The sequence below is a fragment of the Scylla paramamosain genome, chromosome 13 (assembly GCF_035594125.1).
Source record: "Scylla paramamosain isolate STU-SP2022 chromosome 13, ASM3559412v1, whole genome shotgun sequence".
Classification (NCBI taxonomy): Eukaryota; Metazoa; Arthropoda; class Malacostraca; order Decapoda; family Portunidae; genus Scylla; species Scylla paramamosain.
Window position 1 is genome coordinate 25932085 of NC_087163.1, and position 23506 is coordinate 25955590.

The following is a 23506-nucleotide window of genomic DNA, read 5'->3' on the forward strand; positions in this document are numbered from 1 at the left end:
GTGTGGACCAATAGATATGATGCTGCTTGATCTTCCTTTGTGTGTGTGTGTGTGTGTGTGTGTGTGTGTGTGTGTGTGTGTGTGTGTGTGTGTGTGTGTGTGTGTGTGTGTGTGTGTGTGTGTGTGTGTTTTGTTCCTTTTAAACTCCCCTTTTCTTTTCTAGCAATTAGTCAAGACTCAATAATATCTAAACAAAAACAAATGATTATTTTCCACCAATGAGCGTCGAGTATTTCAGATCACACAGCCAATCACACACACGTAAACAGCTGGCGAGCCTTTTAATTAATCCCTGTCAGGCAAAACACTGGTAGAGAGAGAGGGAGAGGGGAGAGAGAGAGAGGGAGAGAGAGAGAGAGGGAGAGGTAAGGGGGAGACAGGTGTGAAGGCAGTCCATTTTTCACCTGATTAATTACCAAAATGACACGTGGACGATGCTTTTAATTAGTATGTCATCGCTTGTTCCATATGTGAGGGAGGGAGGAGGGGAGTGGTGGTGGTGGTCTTGGTGGTGGTGGTGATGGTGATGGTGGTGGTGGTTGTGGTGGTGGTGGGGATAGGAGAGACAAAAGGAGAGAAAAGGATGGGAGAGGAAGGGAGGACATGGTAAAGGAAGGAATACTGTCAGGAGATGAAAGAATAGGGGGAAGATAAATAGAGGAAGCAAGCAAAGGGAGAATAACACAGAAAAGAAATGTAAGGTAGGAGAGAATAGAAGAATAGATGAAAGAGAGAGAGAGAGAGAGAGAGAGAGAGAGAGAGAGAGAGAGAGAGAGAGAGAGAGAGAGAGAGAGAGACGAACAAGGGAAACTAATCCTCTCTTTCTTATTTACTATCTTTATCACCCTTGTTCCTATGTCTCCGCTCTTCTCCATTCACTTTCTCCACTTCTTCCCCTTTTTTCTGCAGATACTATTCCTCCCCTCTTCCTCTCTTCCTCTCCCCCCGTTTTTACTTCTCTTTATCCCTCCCCTTCCCTACTCTTTCCCTTTTCACCTCCCTCCCTCCTTTTCACCCCTCTAACATCACCCATATCTTGTATCCCTCTGGCCACAATTAGAGTCAAACACACACACACACACACACACACACACACACACACACACACGAGAGACGAGAAGACACACAGACGAGAGAAGGACATCACCACCACTACTACCACTACCACCACCACCACCACAGCCATCACAAACACGACCACAAACAAATAAAGTCCATCCTTACTTAACCTTTTCTATCCCCTTCTATCCTCTCTACTAACCTCTGCCGCTCCTCTCCCCTAAACTCTCCTTTAATTAATCTCTACTAACCTCTTTGCTATCCTCTCCTCTCCTATCCCCTCTCCTGTCCTGTCCTCTCTGCTAAACTCTCCTCTCGGGCGCACCATCTACGGTCGCCCTAACAAAATTTACAGCGCCAGTATTTAGTGAACATTACTCACGCGATAGGATCAGAGCGCCGGGGTGGGTCTGCGGAGCCCCTCACACACCGCCGCCCGCCTAATTAAAAACGCATAATAGCCGCACATTTACGAAGCCGAATAGTAGCCGTGTGCGGATGAAAAGGGGAGTGTCGGTGCATTATGGGTGTAAATGGACGATGGGTGGAGTGGGTGGACAGGGTGGAGTGTGCAAATGAAGGACTGGGGGAGGGAGGGATAAGGAGGGAGGATAATAGAAGCAAGTGAGTGAGTTTTAAATAGGGAGGGAGAAAACTACAAGCGGAGTAAATACTAAATAGGGTTAGGATTAGCATCGAAGAAAACGGAGAGCAGGTTACCATGACACAAATTGAAGGGGTAACTTTTCAGGAAAAAACATAGGAAATTACTACTTCGAGAGAAAAAAAAGTAGAGAAAAAGAAAGACTAGACAGGAGAGGGAGAGAGAGAGGGGGAGAGACAGCAGGGGAGGGAGGGAGGGAGGGAGGGAGGGAAGGAATAGGAGGAGGAGGAGGAGAGAAGGAAGCAATTAACACTACAGAAAATAGGAGGAGAGAGAGGAAGAGGAGGAGGAGGATGGGAAGACGGTTGATGTTCAGGGAAAGTGGAATGTAGGAGACGTGCAGAAAGAGGAGGAAGACGCGGAGGAGGAGGAGGAGGAGGAGGAGGAGGAGGAGGAGGAGGAGGAAAGGGAGGTTGGAGGAGGGGATAATGGAACAAAATATACTACGCAAGGGAAGCGATGAAAGCCATTAAGGAGGAATGTGGGTGTTGGTTCCCCGGATGAAGAAGAGGAAGAAAAAAGAGAAAACGGATTATAGAGAACGGGAGGAGGAGGTGGCGAGTTTGGCGGGGCGGGGCGAGGGAGGGAGGGGCGGAAGGGAGCTAGGGGCGTGACGGGGGCTGGACGACGAGCGGGAAGGTAAAAAGGGATGGAAAAAGAGGTGGAATAGAAGGTCCGTGGAAGCGTGGCGGCCCTACAAGAAATTATAACAACACGGGTCAGTCTGGAGGAGGAGGAGGAGGAGGAGGAGGAGGAGGAGGAGGAGGAGGAGGCAAATACATGAGCCTTTCCCGAGTCGCCACATATGAAGGATGAAGATGAAGGTAGGTGGATGAGTGGCTGTGTGTGTGTGTGTGTGTGTGTGTGTGTGTGTGTGTGTGTGTGTGTGTGTGTGTGTGTGTGTGTGTGTGTTCTGCAGGTGAGTTTCATTTGCATCTCATCTATATCAATACTTATTAACACTTCCTATACACCTTGCCACTTCATTCATTAACTTATTATTTTTTTCTCTCTCTATATATATATGTATAAGTCATGCGTTTCATTAGTTACCTTTCATCTCTATCTATCTTTCTATACTATTCACTACCAATAATATAACAATAAAACACCACAAAGTTCCATTACCAACAACAAACTAACTCAAAAGTAAAAGGTAAACAAAACACCGAAAAAAAGAAAAAAATTAAAAACAACAATTTTTCTTCCCCACAAAAAAAAAAAAATAAATAAATAAATAAATAAAATAAAATAAAAAATTCATATTATTCTCCCAGCGTTTCTGACACCTGCGGGTAGTACAGGTACCGGCAGAGACTGTTATTTATTTCCATCCATATATTCCCACTCTCCCACTCGTCACCTCGCCTTAACGAAGATTAACACAGCAAGCAGATGAAAATATATGAAACGTACGAAAAACATCATCGCTCGTGAATATATAGAAAAATGGTGTGTGGGGGACGGGAAAAGAATGAGTTTAATATTCATTTATAACATGTGCTGTTGATGATGATGTTCTCGTTGTTCTCGTTGTTGTTGTTGTTTTTATGCAGAAAGGGTAATATTACGGTGGATGGATGGATAAACGGGTGGGTATAAGATAGAAAGGTAGGTAGGTAAGTGGTTGGATAGGTGGATAAGTGGGCGGATGGATGGTTAGGTGATTAGACTGTTAGTATAGAAACATTTTAGGGAGCAAGTGGTTTGGGTGCCAAGTGTCTCAAGCACCAAACGTCCTGAGGCCTATTTGCACTCCGGCCGGTCTGTCTTGGGGATCATCTGACCTGAGCACCATCCGCCGTAGTGCCAAGTGACTGTAAACTCATTAAACAAACAAATAAACAAACAAACAAACAAACACAGGTCAAGCAAGACAAGATAAACACAGATAAACAAAGAAAATATACAGAGAGAGAGAGAGAGAGAGAGAGAGAGAGAGAGAGAGAGAGAGAGAGAGAGAGAGAGAGAGAGACTGTAACAAGAAAAAAAGACGGGACCATATCTGATCTACACACACACGATGGGCAGATAAACAAACAGATAGCAGTGGTCAGCCGGCGTGGGTGGGCGGGTGGCACAATGCAGGTATAACTGTGACATTTTTCACCTTAATTGCCTCGCATATAAAGTCATAACTCACGCTGCCCACCATTACGTTAAACAATTCGGTATTATTTTAAACTCGAGCCTCGTTTGGTCGGAGGAAAAAAAATAATAAAAAGTTTGTGTTTATGTTCTTTTGTTACATATTTTTAAGTCGTTGTGAGGAAGGGAGGGAAGGATGGAGTGGAGAGAGAGAGAGAGAGAGAGAGAGAGAGAGAGAGAGAGAGAGAGAGAGAGAGAGAGAGAGAGAGAGAGAGAGAGAGAGAGAGAGAATGTGTGTGTGTGTGTGTGTGTGTTTCATGACTAATATCTCTGTGTTATATGTGTATTAGTGGACAATTAAACACACACACACACACACACACACACACACACACACACACACACACACACACACACACCAACAATTACCTAAAAAGCAGATAAAACAAAAGAAATACAAAACAAAAATTAACTACAAAAAAAAAATAAAACAAATAAATAAAAATACAGAAAAAATATCAAATCGAACGAACAAAGAAAACGAGACGAAAACGAAACAAATTAAAAACAAAAGTATTAAGAAAAACAGAGAACAGGATAAAAAAAAAAAGTACCGTTTTACAGCAACTGATTATATTATCGATCATAAATCCACAGGAAAACTAGGAAGAAATTGGACAGGTGAGGAGAAATGGAGAGAGAGAGAGAGAGAGAGAGAGAGAGAGAGAGAGAGAGAGAGAGAGAGAGAGAGAGAGAGAGAGAGAGAGAGAACAGACCAGACCAGGTGGCCGATGGAAGGAGCTATGAAGAAACACAAAATAAACACATAATAAAAATACCCTTATAAAGAATGGCTAAATTATACACATAGATTTTTAGAATGGAGATATAAAATGGAGATAAAAATAGTCCCTCTCCTCCTCTTCCTCCTCCTCCTCCTCCTCCTCCTCCCTCAGTTGCTGGCGGAGATGGAAAGAAATGGGTATAACAAATGGGAATAAATATTGAAAAAATGGTTAACTCTGGAAAAGGGATACGGTAAAATGGGAAAGGACAGAGGGAGAGGGTAATAAATCAGAGAGGGAGAGAGAGAGAGAGAGAGAGAGAGAGAGAGAGAGAGAGAGAGAGAGAGAGAGAGAGAGAGAGAGAGAGAGAGAGAGAGAGAGAGTTTGCATGACACGTGAAAAAAAAGAGAGGGAAAAATAAGAAAAAAATTAAACCAAATCAGAAAAAAAAGGAACTAGAAAATAACGAACGAAAAGACGAAGGAAAAGACGAAAGCAAAGGAGGGAAGAAATAGCGAAATAGAGAAAAAAGGGCTGGAGTACGAAGGAAGGAGGGAGGAAAGGAGGAGAGAGAAAAAAAGGGAGGTACTCGGGGAAAGGAGTGAAGGCAGGTAGGAAAAAAGGGTCGAAAATAAACGGTGAAGAGAAAAAGAGCAGAAATTATGGAAAATTGTAAAGGAGGGAGAGAGAAGTTGGCTTGTCCGGGTTACTGTGTTGTTAGGGGGCAATTAGGTGTCAGAAGAGAGAGAGAGAGAGAGAGAGAGAGAGAGAGACTGGACTTTAACATTATTTTAGAGGGAAAAGAGAGAAAGAAGGGAGATTATTATGAAAATGTTGTTGATGATGATGATGGCAACAACAACAACAACAACAACAACTACTACTACTACTACTACTACTACTACTACTACTACCACCACCACCACCACACCCACAACAGTAACTACAACAAAAATAATACACTTCAATAAGAACTTTTATATCAGTACCGTAAGAAAAATCACATACACAGAGAGAGAGAGAGAGAGAGAGAGAGAGAGAGAGAGAGAGAGAGAGAGAGAGAGAGAGAGAGAGAGAGAGAGAGAGAGAGAGAGAGAAGGTATGTGAAGCGTTACCCATAAAGAGAGAGAAATATGAAGCAATACTTATAAAGCCGAAATTTCTGTATTAAAAGTGAGAGTTTCTGAATACCTCCCCGCCCTTACACACCTCATAACTCTCCCTCTCTCTCTCTCTCTCTCTCTCTCTCTCTCTCTCTCTCTCTCTCTCTCTCTCTCTCTCTCTCTCTCTTCCTCCACCTCTCTTCAGTTATTGCTCTTTTTTCCTCCATTTCTACCTCTTCTTTACTTTTCCCTCCGCTATGTAATTCTCTCTCTCTCTCTCTCTCTCTCTCTCTCTCTCTCTCTCTCTCTCTCTCTCTCTCTCTCTCTCTCTCTCTCTCAAGGTCATCCACACACACATTACTTCATTTCACGCCCACACGCTTCCCCTCTCCCTCTCTCCCCTCTCCCTCTCTCTCCCCTCTCCCTCTCCCTCTCTCTCCTTCAGCTCAGGTGTGCACGGGTGATGGCCAAGACAGGTGCAGTAGCTAATGGTGGTGTGGTGGTGATGCTGAGTGATGGAGGAGGTGGTGGTGAAGGTTAGCAAGATGGTGGTGAGGGAGAGCTGTTTATGGTGATGATAGTAGTAGTAGTGGTGGTGGTGGTGGTTGAGATGGTGGTGGTGGTGATAAGGGCAGTGGAGGCGGTGGTGATGGTGGTAGTGGTGTTGGTGATGGTGATGGTGGTAGTGGGGGTGGTGATGGTGATTGCAGTGATAGTCTTACTGTCTTATTAAGGCTTGATATACGGCGGGCGTTGGCTGTGATTCTCCTCCTCCCATTCCCTTCCTCTCCTCTCCTCTTCCATTCCTCTTTCCCTTCCTTCATCTCTCCTCTCCTACTGCATTACTCTTTTCCTTCCTTTTCCTTCCTTCCTTACATTCTTTTTGCTTAAACTATTACTCTCAGTGTTTCTCTTTCCTTCTCTTTCTCTTCCTTCCCTTCATTCCTTATCTCCTATTGCATTTCTCGTATTACTTCGCTTTCCTTTTTTTCTCTTCGTTTTCTTTCTGTTTGCACTATTAATCTATTTACCTCCCTTTCCTTTCCTTTCCTTCCTTCATTTTTTTCTTATCTCCTATTGTATTACTCCTATTAACTCTCTTCTTTGCCTCTTCCTTCCCTTCCTTCTATTTACACCATCACTCTTGTTGCGTTTATTTCCTTCTTCCCTTTCCTTCCTTTTATCCGCTTTGTGCACATCATTATCTTACTTACCTTTACTCCCTTGCCTTCTCCTTCTCCTTCTCCTTTTTCTTCTCTTCTCTTCTCTTCTCTTCTCTTCTCTTCCCCCTTGCAGCTTTCATTCACCCACGTCACTCTGAACACGCAAGAAGAAAGAAAATATAAAACCAAAGAGCATAATAAGAAAGAAAATAAAACAAGAAACATAAGAGAGAGATAGGGAGAAAGAAAAAAGAGAGATCAAGAGAGGAAGAGAGGGAGAGAAGAGAGACAGAACTGAAGGCCACAACAGACAGAGAGACACAGGCAGGCATGACAGTTACAGCTCATAGACAAGAGGCGCACTAACAAACTCACTCACACAAACACTCATACACACATACACGTATACTCACACACACAGACAGACAGACAGACAGACAGACAGACAAAACAAACACACGTGGACGACTTGGGTGTAGCGTAGGAGACCCAACACCTTCATAAATGAGAACCCGGACAGACAGGTAGATGAACACAGGTGATATCTAATAAAGTTACACTAAACATGCCTCGCGCCAAGATACCTGAAGGGAGAGAGAGAAAAAAGGTGAAATACGAAGACACGAGCATGAATAAAAGTGATGCATCCTGGGCGGAGGTTAATCTGTTTAAAAAAGGGTCGTAAAGATAGTGAGGTAAAGACAGCAGCTGACAGACTGAAGGGTGAGCAAGCAAAGAGCACGCAGCGGGTATTTGAGCTGGCAAGGTGTAGGTAGCTAGGTAGGTGAGCTGGGTAGGTAGGTAGGTAGGGAGGTAGGTATACGTATATGCAGACACACACACACACACACACACACACACACACACACACACACTACAAGCTGACACATGTAAAAGTAAGCAAGTTCATACACACACACACACACACACACACACACACACACACACACACACACAGTATCGACAAGTGGCCTTTCAGCTCAGACCCCCCTTGAGGTGACCTACACAGGTGCCTTGTAATTAGGGAGGTGTACCTGTGTGCGTGTCCGAGCTCTGAGTGTGTGTGTGTGTGTGTGTGTGTGTGTGTGTGTGTGTGTGTGTGTGTCCACCTGTCTGTATGCCTGTCTGCTTGTCTGTCTGTCGGCATGCATGTATGTATGAAGCTAATGTGAAACTAATGTACTGTGTTTGTGTGTGTGTGTGTGTGTGTGTGTGTGTGTGTGTGTGTGTGTGTGTGTGTGTGTGTGTGTGTGTGTGTGTGTGTGTGTGTGTGTGTGTGTGTGTGTGTGTGTGTGTGTGTGTATGTGTGTGTGTGCATGCTTACATAACGGGCCAGCCTACCCAAGAAGGCGAGGGAAAAAAGAAGTAAATATCTGTTGAGAAGCAACGATACCAAACACAAAAACCAGCCCCATGACAGCCCATCCCCCCTACCAGACACCGCGCACCGCCAGACTCATGTCGCCACCACCACCATCACCGCCGCCACCATCACCGCCACCACCGCCGCCACCATCACCGCCACCGCCGCCGCCACCGCCCACCAGTGGCTGATACTGACCTAAAATAATACTAAGGAGGGAGAAGAGTAAGTGGCGGGTTCGAGCAGCTCCCAGAATCCCAAGCGTCGTCCAGTCTTAAGGTCAACGTGGTGAGGGTCTCCAAGACAGCCTACGTACTGCTATCATTATTCCAGCAACGATAAACAATAAAACGTAAGCGATGGTGTGATAAACCTTAACGAAGAATACGATATCTGCACTCTCTCTTCTTCTTCTTCTTCTTCTTCTTCGTCTTCTTCCTCTCCTTCTCCTCCTTCGCTTTGTTTTTTTTTGTTTTTTTTTTCTTCTCTCAGTTCAATGATTTCTCGTGTTTTTTTTTTTTTTGCGTGTCTAGGTTTCTCAATATAAGGTTAAGAGTGTATTCTCTCTCTCTCTCTCTCTCTCTCTCTCTCTCTCTCTCTCTCTCTCTCTCTCTCTCTCTCTCTCTCTCTCTCTCTCTCTCTCTCTTAAATAGATACCCTCGTTACAGGCCAACAGATCTGATATTCGTTCTCTCTCTCTCTCTCTCTCTCTCTCTCTCTCTCTCTCTCTCTCTCTCTCTCTCTCTCTCTCTCTCTCTCTCTCTCTCTCTCTCTCTGTTTATCCTGTGTCTTATCTCCAAGGCAATCAGGGCTAATACAATAATATTATCCTTAAGGGCCAAAACTCCCTCTCCTCCAGACTTTGTAAGCGTTCTTGTTTACATTCAGGCAATTCACACTCAAGGGTCTTCATTAATTATTCTATAGTTCCTCGGCGTGTCTACTTTCTTAACTTTTTTTTTTTCGTGTGTGATTCTTGTTTTGTTTTTCTATTTTTGTTTATTTTCTATTTTTGTTTATTTTTATTTTTTTTTTGACTCATTCAAGCAAAGAGTGAAGCAGGTTTGGAAGGAATACAAATGTGGTGTTTTAGTATATTTCCCTTCTCTCTCTCTCTCTCTCTCTCTCTCTCTCTCTCTCTCTCTCTCTCTCTCTCTCTCTCTCTCTCTCTCTCTGATATTCCTTCCTTTCCATTCCATTTTCTTCTTTTCCTTCGTCTGCTCTTCCTCGTAATTCTTATTTTTTCATCCTTTATCTATTCATTTACGTTTCTTCCTTTCCTTCTTCTTCTTTTCATTAGCATTATCAGCATTCTATTTTCTGACTAATTTTCTCTCATCTTCCTTGCACTCCTCCTTCTTCTTCACTTCTCCTCCTCCTCCTCCTCCTCCTTTCGGCTTATTATCATCTCAGTTTTTCAGATTTTTCTCTTCCTCTCTTTCTTATCTTTTCCTAACATCACCCTTCCCCCACTCCTCCTCCTCCTCTTCCTCTTCCTCCCTCCTCCTCTAAGTCTTATTTCCTTCCATTCTTCTCTATCCTTCCATGATCCGCTCCTTCTTTCCTTCTTATTCTCGTATATTTTTATTTTCCTTCCTTCAAGTACTGTATAATCCCAGTCCTCCTCCTCCTCCTCCTCCTCCTCCTCCTCTCCGCTATCTTCCTCCTCGGTTGCTTTAAGGAGAAACGCGGACCCTTTAAGAAACGCTGTCATAACCTCAGTAATCGTAACTTATGAACGATAAAGCATCCAAGACCGATCTTAATGAAGCGACGCCGGCCGACCGTCTCCTCCACTACTGCCGGGGAGGTGGAGGAGGAGGAGGAGGAGGAGGGAGGTCAGCGTTCGAGCTAGTAGGCCCTTAGGAGAACCTGTTTTGTGCTCTCTCTCTCTCTCTCTCTCTCTCTCTCTCTCTCTCTCTCTCTCTCTCTCTCTCTCTCTCTCTCTCTCTCTCTTTCCTGTTTGTATCTTGTTTTTATTAGATTAGGTTGTTTTTTCCTCTTTTTTTTTTTTTTTTTTTTGGTTTGGGGTCTTTCCGTTCTTTTTTATAATGTCCGTTTTCCTGTTATCGACCTGTCGTTGTTGTTTTCCTGTTTGGCTGTCTGTTATTCTTTTTCTTCCTTTTTTTTTATATTGAATCTCTCTTCTTGCCTGCCAGCGGTCTTGAGTATGCACGTAACTGTCTATATCTATCTATTTATTTTATCTATTGATCTATTTGTCGAAGCATTTATGTATCCGTGTGTATATCTAATTATTTATCTATTTATATGCATGTACTGTACGTGCATCTATTCATCTATCTATTAATCTAGTTCTCTACCTGCTTACTCGCCTATTTGTCTATTTATTTATTTATCCACTTATCTAAATTATTCCCAACATCACCATCACAATAAATTCCTCGCCCTCTCTCTTATTCCTACCCTCACCCACCCCCCGTATCAACCCTTTTACCCTTAACCTCTCCCATCAAACATTGCCCTAATTTCGCGTCACCACAGAAACGGCACGGGAACACGAAACGGATGAGTCAGCAAGAATCACGCCTCAGGAACCTCGTAAATTCACTCAGGAAAAAAGTGAGGCTCCGATATGCATCAGCAGGAGCCACGGGAACACGCGAGGATCGAACCAGTCAGTAGTCAGAGGGGCTCACTAATCAGCAGTAAAGATCAGCAAGGGTAACTAAAGGAGACGGACGAGTGGTAGGAGCATCAGTGGTAGCTATTGGAGATAAAGAAAACGGTGTCTGTGTCTGCGTGTGTGTGTATCTGTGTATCCCAAGCAGGTTAAGTAAAGCAGCGTTCAGTTGTGTTGTTGTTGTGTTGGAGTCATTGCTCGAATCTGTTTAGTTGGTCAGGTTAGTCTGGTTTAGTTTTGTTAGAGATAAAAGGAATGGATGCGTGAAGAGTTTGTGTTTGTGTATCTGAGTGAGGTTACGAAAAGAGAATGTTTAAATGCAGAAGTCATCGTTCGGATCTGTTTAGTTAGTCAGGTTAGGCTAGTTTAGTTAAAGAAATAGATTAATAAATACGTGAAGAGTTTATGTTTGTGTTTGTGTATTTGAGTGAGGTTACGAAAAGAGAATGTTTAAATGCAGAAGTCATCGTTCGGATCTGTTTAGTTAGTCAGGTTAGGCCAGTTTAGTTAAAGAAATAGATTAATTAAATACGTGAAGAGTTTATGTTTGTGTTTGTGTATCTGACTGAGGTTACGAAAAGAAAAATGTTTGAATACAAAAGTCATCGTTCCGATCTGTTTAGTTAGTCAGGTTAGGCTAGTTTAATTAAAGAAATAGACTAATAAATAGGTGAAGAGAGTGTGTTTGTCGGAGTCAGGTTAGGGAAAGAGAAGATTAACTACATAAATCATCGTTTCAATTTGTTTAGTCAGGTTAGCCTAGTTTAGTTAAAGAAACAGATGAATAACACGTGAAAACTGTGCGTCTGTCTATCTGAGCCCCGTTTGAGAGAGAGAGAGAGAGAGAGAGAGAGAGAGAGAGAGAGAGAGAGAGAGAGAGAGAGAGAGAGAGAGAGAGAGAGAGAGAGAGAGAGAGAATACTACAGAAGTCTTCGTCGGAATTTGTTAAGTTTGATTTAGTTTAGTTCAAGAAATAAATGAATAAATACAAGTACGTGAAGAGTGAAGTGAGTGTGCGTCTGTCTATCTCAGCCAGGTTAGGTGAAGGGCTGTGCTTTCGTTTTAGGAAGGCATGTATTTACTACCCACTACTTCAGGAGTTATGGTTCTGCTCTGTTTTTGTTGGTTGGCTACAGTTCTGGTGTTGTTTTGTGTTGTGTTGTGTTGTTTTTTTGTTTATTTGTTTGTTTGGTTGTTGTTGTTGTTGTTGTTGTTGTTGTTGTTGTTTAGTTTGGTTTGGTTTTCGTTTCGTTTTTGTTTTGTTTTGTTTTGTTTTATTTTGTGTTGTTTTGGTGTTGTTTCGTTTCGTTTGGTTTCGTTTTGTTTGGTAGGTTTGGTTTAGTCTATCTTTAGTATTAGTTTAGTTTGCGTTAGTTTAGGCTAGGTTAAGTTAGGTTAGTTTATTTTTGTTTAAGAATCAGAGACGATTTCAAATTAGAGGAAAACAAAATTCGGTATTTAGAGTAAAAGCAGAATTGAGAAGAAAAAAATAGATAGAGGTGAATGTAGAATGTTAGTATATATATATATATATATATATATATATATATATATATATATATATATATATATATATATATATATATATATATATATATATATATATATATATATATATATATATATAAAGAATACTGTAGGTAGATACAGTTCAATACAAGAATAAGAACAGTAAAAGAGAAAAAAAATGTGAATCTAGAAAATATAAATGCAAAACATGACTAAATAAAAGAATGATCCGAAAAGAGAAGTAAATGTAGAAAAAATAAATAAAAATAAAGAAAACAAGAGTTGCAAAATAAAAAGACGTCCATTTGAAGACAGATACAAAAAGAATAAAAATAAAAATAAATGAATTAACTCTCATCAACAATAAGAGAGAGAGAGAGAGAGAGAGAGAGAGAGAGAGAGAGAGAGAGAGAGAGAGAGAGAGAGAGAGAGAGAGAGACTATCAGCCGCTAAATTGGGCGAATCAAGATAATAAAAAAGCAGAATTCATTAACTTGCAAGAAGAGAATAAGCAACATTTCTAGTCTCAGTTTGGCAAGACGTCCGCCAGGAGAGAGGGAGTGGCAGGGGTCAGCAGAGGCAGGAGTCAGCAAGAGAGAAAGGTCAGCAACAGCGGAAATCAGCAGCAGGAGTCAGTCAGCAACAGGACAGCAAGAGTCAGCAGTAACAGCAGCCAGCAATAAGAGAAGTCAGCAATACCAGAAGAGTCAGCAGCAGAAGGAGTTACCAGAAGTCAGCAGAACCGGAAATCAGCAGGAACAAGAGTCAGCAGTGGAAGGAGTCACCAGAAGTTAAGTCAGCAGAACCAGAAATCTACAGAAATACGAGTCAGCAGAACCAGAAATCTACAGAAATAAGAGTCAACAGAACCAGAAATCTACAGAAATACGAGTCAACAGAACCAGAAATCTACAGAAATACGAGTCAACAGAACCAGAAATCTACAGAAATACGAGTCAACAGAACCAGAAATCTACAGAAATAAGAGTCAACAGAACCAGAAATCTACAGAAATAAGAGACAACAGAACCAGAAATCTACAGAAATACGAGTCAGCAGAACCAGAAATCAGCGGAAATAAGGCCCAACACTTAGAGAAATCAGCAGGTGTAAGACTCAGTAGTAGCAGAAGTCAGCAGTGTACACCCACAAGCAGACAACAGACAAGCATTTCACCAGTAGCAAAAGTTTCAAAATGCAGAAAAAAAAAACAACAAAAAAAAAAACAAAACAAGGGAGCAGCAGCGCCAGAAAGTCAGACAAGTGTTAAGTGTAAGTAGACAAACGTGCCACGAGACTCTACAAACCCCAAGGCTCAAATAGACACCTTTCTCGTATCTATTTACTTATTTATTTATTTATTTATCTATTTAACTAAACTAGACTAACCCGACTAACTCGACAGATTGAAACGATGATTTCTTATCCTTTCACTATAACATGGAGGGATTCACAACACTACAACACTGACGTCACGGTACACAACCTTCATAACCAACTTTCAGAACCTTCATAGCCAGCGTTCACAAGCTTTCTCCGCAGCCTTCACAAACTTTACAATCTTCACAACACTAACATCACGGTACACAATTTTCACAACCAACCTTCACAACAACAAGTCTTCATAACACTACCATCACGGGTTACAGCCTTCATAGTCACCCTTCACAACCTTTGCAGCTTTCACAATCTTCACAACACTGACATCCCTGCACAAAGCCTTCATAATTAACCTTCACAATTTTGACAGCTGGGGAAGTAAGAATGTGGGTAGGTTAGGATATGGGGGGAGTTAGGAGATGGGGAGGTTAGATGGGGAGGTGGGGAGATTAGGAGGTGGGGAGGTTAGGAAAGCGTCTTCCTTTTGTGGCGGTGGTGTGAGCAAAACAGCAACACTACAACTATTACTCCCACTACTACTACTACTACTACTACTACTACTACTGCCACTACAACCACCATCACAGCCTTTTTAGGGAGGCGGTTAGGTCACTAGGCGGATCTGTGAATGAATCTGAGCTGGCTGTCTGTCATCCCCTCCTCCTCCCCCTTCCCTCTCTCCCTCCATAGCCTCCCTCTCACCTTACCTCTGTGTGCCCTTAACATTCTCTCTCTCTCTCTCTCTCTCTCTCTCTCTCTCTCTCTCTCTCTCTCTCTCTCTCTCTCTCTCTCTCTCTCTGTGGCCAGTTACACCTACCTCCTGTTTTTCTCTCGCCTCCTTACTACCCTCCCTCCACGCCTCGCTCTCTCCCTCCCTCTCTCCCTTCCTTCCTCCCTCCCTCCCTCCTTCACTACAATCCCTTCACCTAAAGAGGAAAAACACCAACTGATCACTTTCCCTCCTGCCCTCTTAAGGTCTTACAGCAAACGGAGGTTGTGCAAGGGACGACAACGAGGAGGAAGAGGAGGAGGAGGAGGAGGAGGAGGAGGAGGAGGAGGAGGAGGAGGAGGAGGAGGAGGCAGTGGTGGGAGGGAGGAACGCAGGTGAGGAAACACAGGTGAATGGGAGGAACAGGAAGAGGCTGAATGAATGAAAGAGAGGAGGAGGAGGAGGAAGAGGAGGAGATGGAATGATAATACTGTGAATGAATTTGTCGAGGAGAAGGAATGAAAGAATGAATGAATGAATGAATGAATGAATGAATGAAAGAATGAACGAGTGAGTGAATGAATGAATGAATAGGTGGAGCAGAAAGAAAGAAAAGCGATCTAGTAAGCAAACAATACCTTATCGTCGTAATGGACTCGCTCACCCATTAAGGTCGACAGTAAAGATAATGACTCCTAAATATGTGAGGTAAGTAGAGCAACAATAGCAACAACATCAACAAGACCACCACCATCACCACCACCACCACCACCACCACCACCACCACTACCAATGACAATACCATATATACAACACATGCATACACAAACCTTTGCATGGAAGGGAGGAATGAAGGAAGATAACGAAGAACAATAACGACATCAAAAACTCCCGAGAAAAGTATTAATTAATAGACAAAAAACATGTTAAACACGAAACACTTTAACAAATATATACAAAGAGGAACATAGTAACAAAATAATAAGAAAAATAAATAAAAAAAAACGTAAAACACACAAATAAAGAGAGAGAGAGAGAGAGAGAGAGAGAGAGAGAGAGAGAGAGAGAGAGAGAGAGAGAGAGAGAGAGAGAGAGAAAGAGAGATGCATATGAAGAATTAAGTGATAAAGAAGGGAAGACATGGCACCAATAAATTCCAGACACAGAAACAGGTAATAAAACTGGAAGAGATACACACGAGAGAAAAAAACAGAGGAGGAGGAAGTAAAAAAAAAAGAAAACGAAAAATAAGACGAGCTAAGAAAAAAAAATGCATAGTAGATTTAAATAAAAGTAATGACAATGTATGAAGGTAAATAGGGGACAGGAATAAGAGATAATAATTAAAGAAAATGACAGAAGGGAAGAAAAAGAAAGAAGAGGAGGAATGTATGAAGAGAAGGAGAAAAGAAAAATGACAAGAAATGAAACACATAAGAGAAATTAAGAACAGCAATGAAAGATAAGGAAGAGAAGGATGGAGAGAGAGAATTGTAAGGAGGAAAGGAAGAAAGGAGGGAGGGAGGAAAGCATGAAGGAGGAAGAGGAGAGAGAAATGGGAAAAGAAATAAAACAGAGAGAAATTAAGACCAAGAATGAAACATGGAAGAAGAGAATGATGGAGGAGGAGGAGAAGGAAAGGACAGAGAGACGAAGGAGGAGGAGGAGGAAGAGGAGGAGAACTAGAATAAGAAATGAAAAGTACAAGAGAAATTGAGGAAGATAGAAATGAGACATGGAAGGAAGGAGAGAAGGAGGGAGGGAAGAAGGTAGGGAGGGAGGGAAGAGTATGGAGACATGTAGGGAAGGGAGGAGGAGAAACAGCCTCCCCTCCCCCTCCATACCCTTGACGACCTCTTCATGTCATAATTGGATGCTGGGAAACGAGAGTCTTTACTTATATGGTCACCCTGCCAGCTGTCTCTCTCTCTCTCTCTCTCTCTCTCTCTCTCTCTCTCTCTCTCTCTCTGGGAAGAAAAAAATAATGAATGAACTTTTACTTGACTTGCAGGAATGTATTACAAAAGAGAGAGCGAGAGCGAGCGAGAGAGAGAGAGAGAGAGAGAGAGAGAGAGAGAGAGAGAGAGAGAGAGAGAGAGAGAGAGAGAGAGAGAGAGAGAGAGAGAGATGGAATATTATGATTAGGCATTTTTCCCCTTCACTTCACGTTACCCATTTCAGTTCAACATAAACGCTCTTGTCACCACATCACCCGCCCCTACACACCTCTTCAAAGCCCCTTCCCCCCTATTCCCCTTGCCCCTTCCTGCTGCCCCTTCCCTTTCTCTCGTCCCAGCTGCCCTCTTCACCCTTCCTTCTCCTCTTCCTTCTTTTCCTTTTCTCCTTCCTTTTCCTGCTGTTCTTCTCTTTCGTCTTTATTTTTTTCCTCTTCTTCCTTTCATACTTTCCTTCCTCCATCTCTATCTTTCTCTCTCCCATTCTCTCTCTCTTCCATTCCTTCCACTCTCTTCCTCCACCTTTCTTTCACCTCTATCTTTCATCACTGTTTTTTTCTGTATTCTTATTTTCCATCTTTCCTTATCTTTCTTTCCTTTTCTCCATGCACACCTTTCTTCCTTTCCCCTGCCTCCCTGTATCCCTTTCTTTCTCTCTCTCTCTCTCTCTCTCTCTCTCTCTTCTCTACCTCCTCACTTTCATAATGGACATCCAGAGGCAGTGAAGCGAGGAGGAAAGGAAGGAGGAAGGAAGAAAAAAATGAATAAAGATGATTTTTCCCTTTACTTCTTGCTAATGGTATTCGTCCTTTCACATAATCATCCCTTTCCTATCTATTTATCTTTCCATCTATCTATCAGTCATCCGTATCTGACCCTCTATCTGTCTATCTTTAAATCTCGTTACGTGGGCAAGGTTTTTTCCGCCCCCAAAGTCTGTTTCTTATTTGAATCTTGTTTCTCATTAATATGTGTGGCTGTGTCTTATCGTTTATGCATATTGAGTCCTGTTTTTGTTTTTTTTTTCCTTTCTCTCTTCTTCTTTTTCTCTTCATTTTTTTTTTTTTTTTAGCCTTTCTGTGTATGTTTGAGTCCCTCCCTTCTTCCTTTTACATAGAAAATGGGAAATGGTTGAGTGTCTTTCTTTTTTTTTGAGATGTGCATGTTTAGATTATTAACAAACACACACACACACTCTCTCTCTCTCTCTCTCTCTCTCTCTCTCTCTCTCTCTCTCTCTCTCTCTCTTGGATGTTAAATGAGTTAATAAATAAAGGGAGAGACGAACATCTAGAGAAATACTCCCTTTTACCTTCCCTTCACTCTCCCTTTTGGCGGGAAGTGTCTAATAAAAATGGAATAAGAGGAAGTAAATAGACAAAGGTACAAAAAGGTGAATGTATTTTACCATTATGTTACAGTTATTTCTATATACCCATCTTCACTCGCTTGAGGTCTTGGTTTAGTCTAGTGTAGTCCCCCCTCCTCTCTCTCTCTCTCTCTCTCTCTCTCTCTCTCTCTCTCTGTCACCTTTTTCCTCCTTAATCGGGACTAGAACTCATTAATGTTTACCGCCTCACCTGTTCTTTTTTCCCTCTCTCACCTGGCCCCTCGCTGGTCGCCCGGAATCCCTCCCAGCCACTTGTAAGGTAATTTCCTCTACACTCGTTTCATTCAGGTGGAAAAAGAAGGATTGGAAATGTCGCCACAGGAAACGTATATAATTTTTCTTTTTTGTCTCCTCCTCTTCCTCCTCCTCCTCTGTTTCCTTCGATCTCTCTTCTCTCTCTCTCTCTCTCTAGATCTTTAGCTTCGTGCTCGTAAAGTCTCTCTCTCTCTCTCTCTCTCTCTCTCTCTCTCTCATGAGTTTTTATTCAAAAGCGCGTTATTTTTCTTTATGGCCTGTGATTGGTGGTTTGTTGGTGACGTCATGACATCTGCGACCAATCACGTTTCTTTTTTTACTTTCCTGAAGGCTGTGTGGTAGTAATGCTAGGGAAACTTATCTGCTCTCTCTCTCTCTCTCTCTCTCTCTCTCTCTCTCTCTCTCTCTCTCTCTCTCTCTCTCTCTCTCTCTCTCTCTCTCTCTCTCTCTCTCTCTCTCTCTCTCTCTCTCTCTCTCTCTCTCTCTCTCTCTCAATGACTGTGCAAGTTAAAGTTCATTCATTAATTTCTTTTCGCTGGAGAGAGAGAGAGAGAGAGAGAGAGAGAGAGAGAGAGAGAGAGAGAGAACCTATGAATCTATGTAAGTATGTGTGAGAATGACTGTCCTCTCTTCTCTCCTCTTCCACCACCACCACCACCACCACCACCACCTCGACGAACAATAAAAAAAAAAAAAAGGAAAAACATTCTCATTACACCCAAACACAACTCTTTCCCTCCCTCGCCCAAAAAACTCCCTATAAAAGCCTCACTAATAAACTCAAGAACTTTTGTAGCCTCGTAAAGGTCTTGTAAATCACGACACTACAGCACTTAAGAGGAGCCATTAAGGTGAGAGAGAGAGAGAGAGAGAGAGAGAGAGAGAGAGAGAGAGAGAGAGAGAGAGAGAGAGAGAGAGAGAGAGAGAGAGAGAGAGAGAGAGAGAGAGAGAGAGAGAGAGAGAGAGAGAGAGAGAGAGAGAGAGAGAGAGAGAAGAGAAGAGAAGAGAAGAGAAGAGAAGAGAAGAGAAGAGAAGAGATGAGGAGAGGAGAGAAGAGATGAGGAGAGGAGAGAAGAGGAGAGGAAAGGAGAAGAGAGAGAGGAGAAGTGAAGAGAAGAGAAGAGAAGAGAAGAGAAGAGAAGAGAAGAGAAGAGAAGAGAAGAGAAGAGAAGAGGAGAGAAGAGAAGAGAATAAAGGTAGAGAAGAGAGGAAGAATGAAAAAAGCAGAAGGAAAAAGAGACGTGAAGTGAAAGAAAGAATAAGCAAAAGAGAGAGAGAGAGAGAGAGAGAGAGAGAGAGAGAGAGAGAGAGAGAGAGAGAGAGAGAGAGAGAGAGAGAGAGAGAGAGAGAGAGAGAGAGAGAGAGAATTTTCCGTTTACTATTCTTATCTCATTTTTGGTGAATTAACAACAACAACAACAACAACAACAACAACAACAACAACAACAACAACAACAACAACAACAACAACAACAACAACAACAACAACAACAGTGATAATGGATAATGATGATGACACACATTCACAGTGACATCACCCCACCACACTTTAGCGGGATGGTGATGATAGTGATGGTGGTGATGGGGTGGAAATGGAGGCCTGCAAAAAAGGCAACTAATGGTACAGGTGACGTGGTACAGGTGATGGTGTGGGAATGGTGATGACAGGTGGTGACGAGGCGGTGATGTTGCAATGACTGATGGTGAAAGTGGTGGCGTGGGTGGCAAGGTGAAGGTGACTGTTGTATGTTGTGGTAGTGGTAAATGTCATAGTGGTGGCAGTAGTAGTAGTAGTAGTAGTAGTAGTAGTAGTAGTAGTAGTAGTAGTAGTAGTGGTAGTAGTAATAGCAGCATTAACAGTAGCACAGAAACGCCATTAGTAGAGGTAACAGTAGCAATTGTAGTAGTAGTAGTAGTAGTAGTAGTAGTAGTAGTAGTAGTAGTAGCAATGGCAGTAGCAGTAGTAGCAGTAGTAGTAATAAAAGTAACAGCAGGAACAGCACTAAAAACTCATCATAAAAGCAATAGTAGCGGTAGATAGTGATAGTAATGGTAGTAATAGTAGTTATGCAGGTAGTGGCGGTGATGGTGGTGGTGGTGGTGGTGGTGGGTCCTCGTATCCTCGCCCACAGGTCCTGGTCAGTCCGGGTGCCGCCCACGCCCTCAGGTGTGGGCGGGAGAGGGCGTGGGATGCACACGTAGGTGGAGGGGCAGAGGGGCAGGAGGAAGATTATGGGAGAGAGAGAGAGAACAAGGGAGGGAGGGAGGAAGGGAGGAAGGGAGGCTGGGAAGGGTGGTGAATGGTTGGGTGGTAAACGAATGAGGTAAGGGAGAGAGAGAGAGAGAGAGAGAGAGAGAGAGAAGGATGGGTAGAGGAGAGGGAGAGAGGATGTATGGTAAGAAAGGATAGGAAAAGAGAAGAGGGAGAGAGAGAAACAGAGGTTAAGAATGAAGATTTAAAAAGTGAATATGGAAGGTGAGGAATAAAAAAGGATAACAGAGAGGAGAAGAAAAGAAGGAAGGAAGAAAGACAAGAAGAGAACAAAAGACAAAGGAAAGCAAAAAAAAAAAAAATAAGGGGAAATAAAATAAAAGAGAAATAAAAGAATGAAAAAGAGGAAGATAGATATGGAAGAAAAGAATGCAGAGATGGAATAAGATGGAGAGGGAAGGAAGAGAAGAGGAGAAAGAGAAGGAGAGAGAGAGAGACACGAAGAATGAAGGAAGGGCCGGAGAGATCGAGGGAGAGAGAGAGAGAGGGAGAGAGGGAGGAAGGGAGGGAGAAGAGGAAAGGAAAAATAAAACTGGAAGATAATTGCAGCTAAAAAGGATGAAGAAATGAAATGAAAGACAACTGAAGAAAAATATATATACGTTAAAAATAAATGGCACACATACAGATTAGAAGGCGCCTTGAAAAATTAAGGAACCTGAGAGGAGGAGGAGGAGGAGGACAAGGAAGTAGGAGGAGAAGGAAGAAGAAGAAGAGGAGAAAGATGAGGAGGAAGAGGATAATATAAAAATGTGATATAACTAATTAAATCGAATAATAAAACAAGGAGGAAGACGGAGGAAGTGAAGAGGAAGAGGAATGTAGGGAGGAGGAGGAGGAGGAGGAGGAGGAGGAGGAGGAGGAGGAGAGGTTGGGGTCGCAGTTGGTGGTCATACAAGGGTTCCTCCCTCCCCTTAAGCAGGAGGAGGAGGAGGAGGAGGAGGAAGAGAAGAAGAGAAGAAGAAAAAGAAGAACAACAAGAAGGACAATAACAACAACAACAACAACAACAACAACAACAACAACAACAACAACAACAACAACAACAACAATGCGAAGAAAGAGTAAAAAGAACCAAGAATATAAAGGAAAAGAAGATAAGCATAAGAAGGAAAAGAAGAAGAAGAGAATAAGAAAAAGAAGAAGAAGAAGGAGGTGATAAAGAAAACCAGGATAAGAAAAAGAAGAAGAAGAAGGAGAAGAAGAAGAAGAAGAAGAAGAAGAAGAAGAAGAAGAAGAAGAAGAAGAAGAAGAAGAAGAAGAAGAAGAAGAAGAAGAAGAAGAAGAAGGAAAATAAGGTTTTGAGAATAAAGAAATAGAATAGGAAGAAGGATGAAGACAAACAATGAATGAACGAGAGATGAAAGAAAACACAGATGTAAAATGAATAAAGAAGAAAAAGAGGAAGAAGAAGAAGGAGGAAAATAGATGAGAGGAAACCATGGGCTGTTAAAAAAAAAAAAAGGAGAGATAAAAAAAGGAAATGGAAGATATGAGAAGAAAAGAGGGAACAGGAAAGAAAGAGAGAAATTCACACAAAAAAAAATAAGAAAAAAAGAAAAATAAATAAATAAATAATAATGAAGATGGATGATAATAGAAAAGATACACAAACAATAATTGCAAAATCTTCCTTATCCATCTACCTTTATCATCTTCCTTCCTCCTTCCTCCTTCATCATCCTCGTCTTCCCTCTTTCCTCCTTCACTTCCAATCGACTTATTAGAAACAAACACTTACAAAAAAATCTCCTCCACACTTCTTTTTCTCCTCATTTCTCCTCATTTCTCCTCATTTCTCCTCTCCCCCTTCCGTTATCTCCCACCCATACCCTGTCTCTCATTCTCCCCACCTCCCGTCTCTCCACGCCCACCAACGCCTCCCCTCCCTCTTCCCCCTCCTCCCCTTAGCAAGGTGAGGGCGTGGGCAGGTGTGTTCATCAGGGCAGGTGACAGGTGAGGCTGTGAGGTGAGATGAGATGGGGGTGGGAAGGGAGGAGGAAGCCACACCACGGGGGGAAGACACGGGAGAAGAGGAAGAGGAGTAGGAGGAAGAGGTATGAGGGAGGGAGGTGTAAGGTAGGATAAAGCAGGAGATTGAAAGAGACAGGTAGGTAGAGAGGGATAAGGGGAGGGAGGGAAGAAGGGAGGAAGGGAGGGTAGAAGAGAGAGGGTGGAGGGAGGGAGAAAAGGTAAAGGTGAGTGGAGAGGTAGAGGAGGAGGAGAGGATAGTTGGAGGAAAGGGCTGGTGGAGGAAAGATAGGATGGAGGAATGGAGGAAAGGTACAGGAGAGAAGGAAAGAAAAGAGAGAGAAAGAAAGAGGATTGGATAAACGTGGGAAGGGAGCAAGGGAAGGAAAGAAGAGAGAGAAAGAGAGGAAGAATGGAATGGAAAGAAGAAGGAGGCAAGGAAAGAGAGAAGGAAGGGAGGAAGGAAGAGAGAGAAAGAAACGGATGATAGAATGAAAGCAAGAATGAAGCAAGGAAGGAAAGAAGAAAGGAACAGTAACACAACATGAAAGAGAGAAGTGGAGAGAAGTATGTAGCTAGGAGGAGGGAGGAGACGGGAAGATAAACGAGAAGTAGGAGGAGGAAAAAAAAATAGAGAAATAGAGGAAGATGAAATAAGAAAATTTTGGGTATCACGTTTTATATGAATTTCCAACCTGTATTTTCTGCTCTAATGCAAAAGTTCAGTTCCTCCCTGCCCTCCTTTTCTTTTTTGTTTCCTCTCCCTCCTCTCCTCTCTCTTCCCTCTCTATCCTGCACAATTTCGTGGCATTTTTATCTTCCTTTCTACCTTTCTGAAAATTCCCAGCCTCGTGTGACAAAGGGATGAGTGAGAACAAAAACAGGTGACATTTGACTAGATGTTCAGGGCAGGGAAAAGTGCGCAAGGTGACAAACAGCGGCACGGAGCACTCGAAAAAAATAGAACTAGACGAGGAAAAGTCAGAGAAGAAAACGGACGATACCAGACACCACTTTCATCCTTTTTTGCTTTAAAGAAAGAGGGAGAGAAGGATGAAGAGAAAGAAAGGAAAGTGAGAAGAGGAGAAGAAGATTAACGATATCAAACACCACTTCAGGTTTTTATATTTAAAGAAAGAGGGAGAGAAAAGGGTGAAGGGAGAAAGATAAATAAGGAATACTTAAAAGAAGGATGA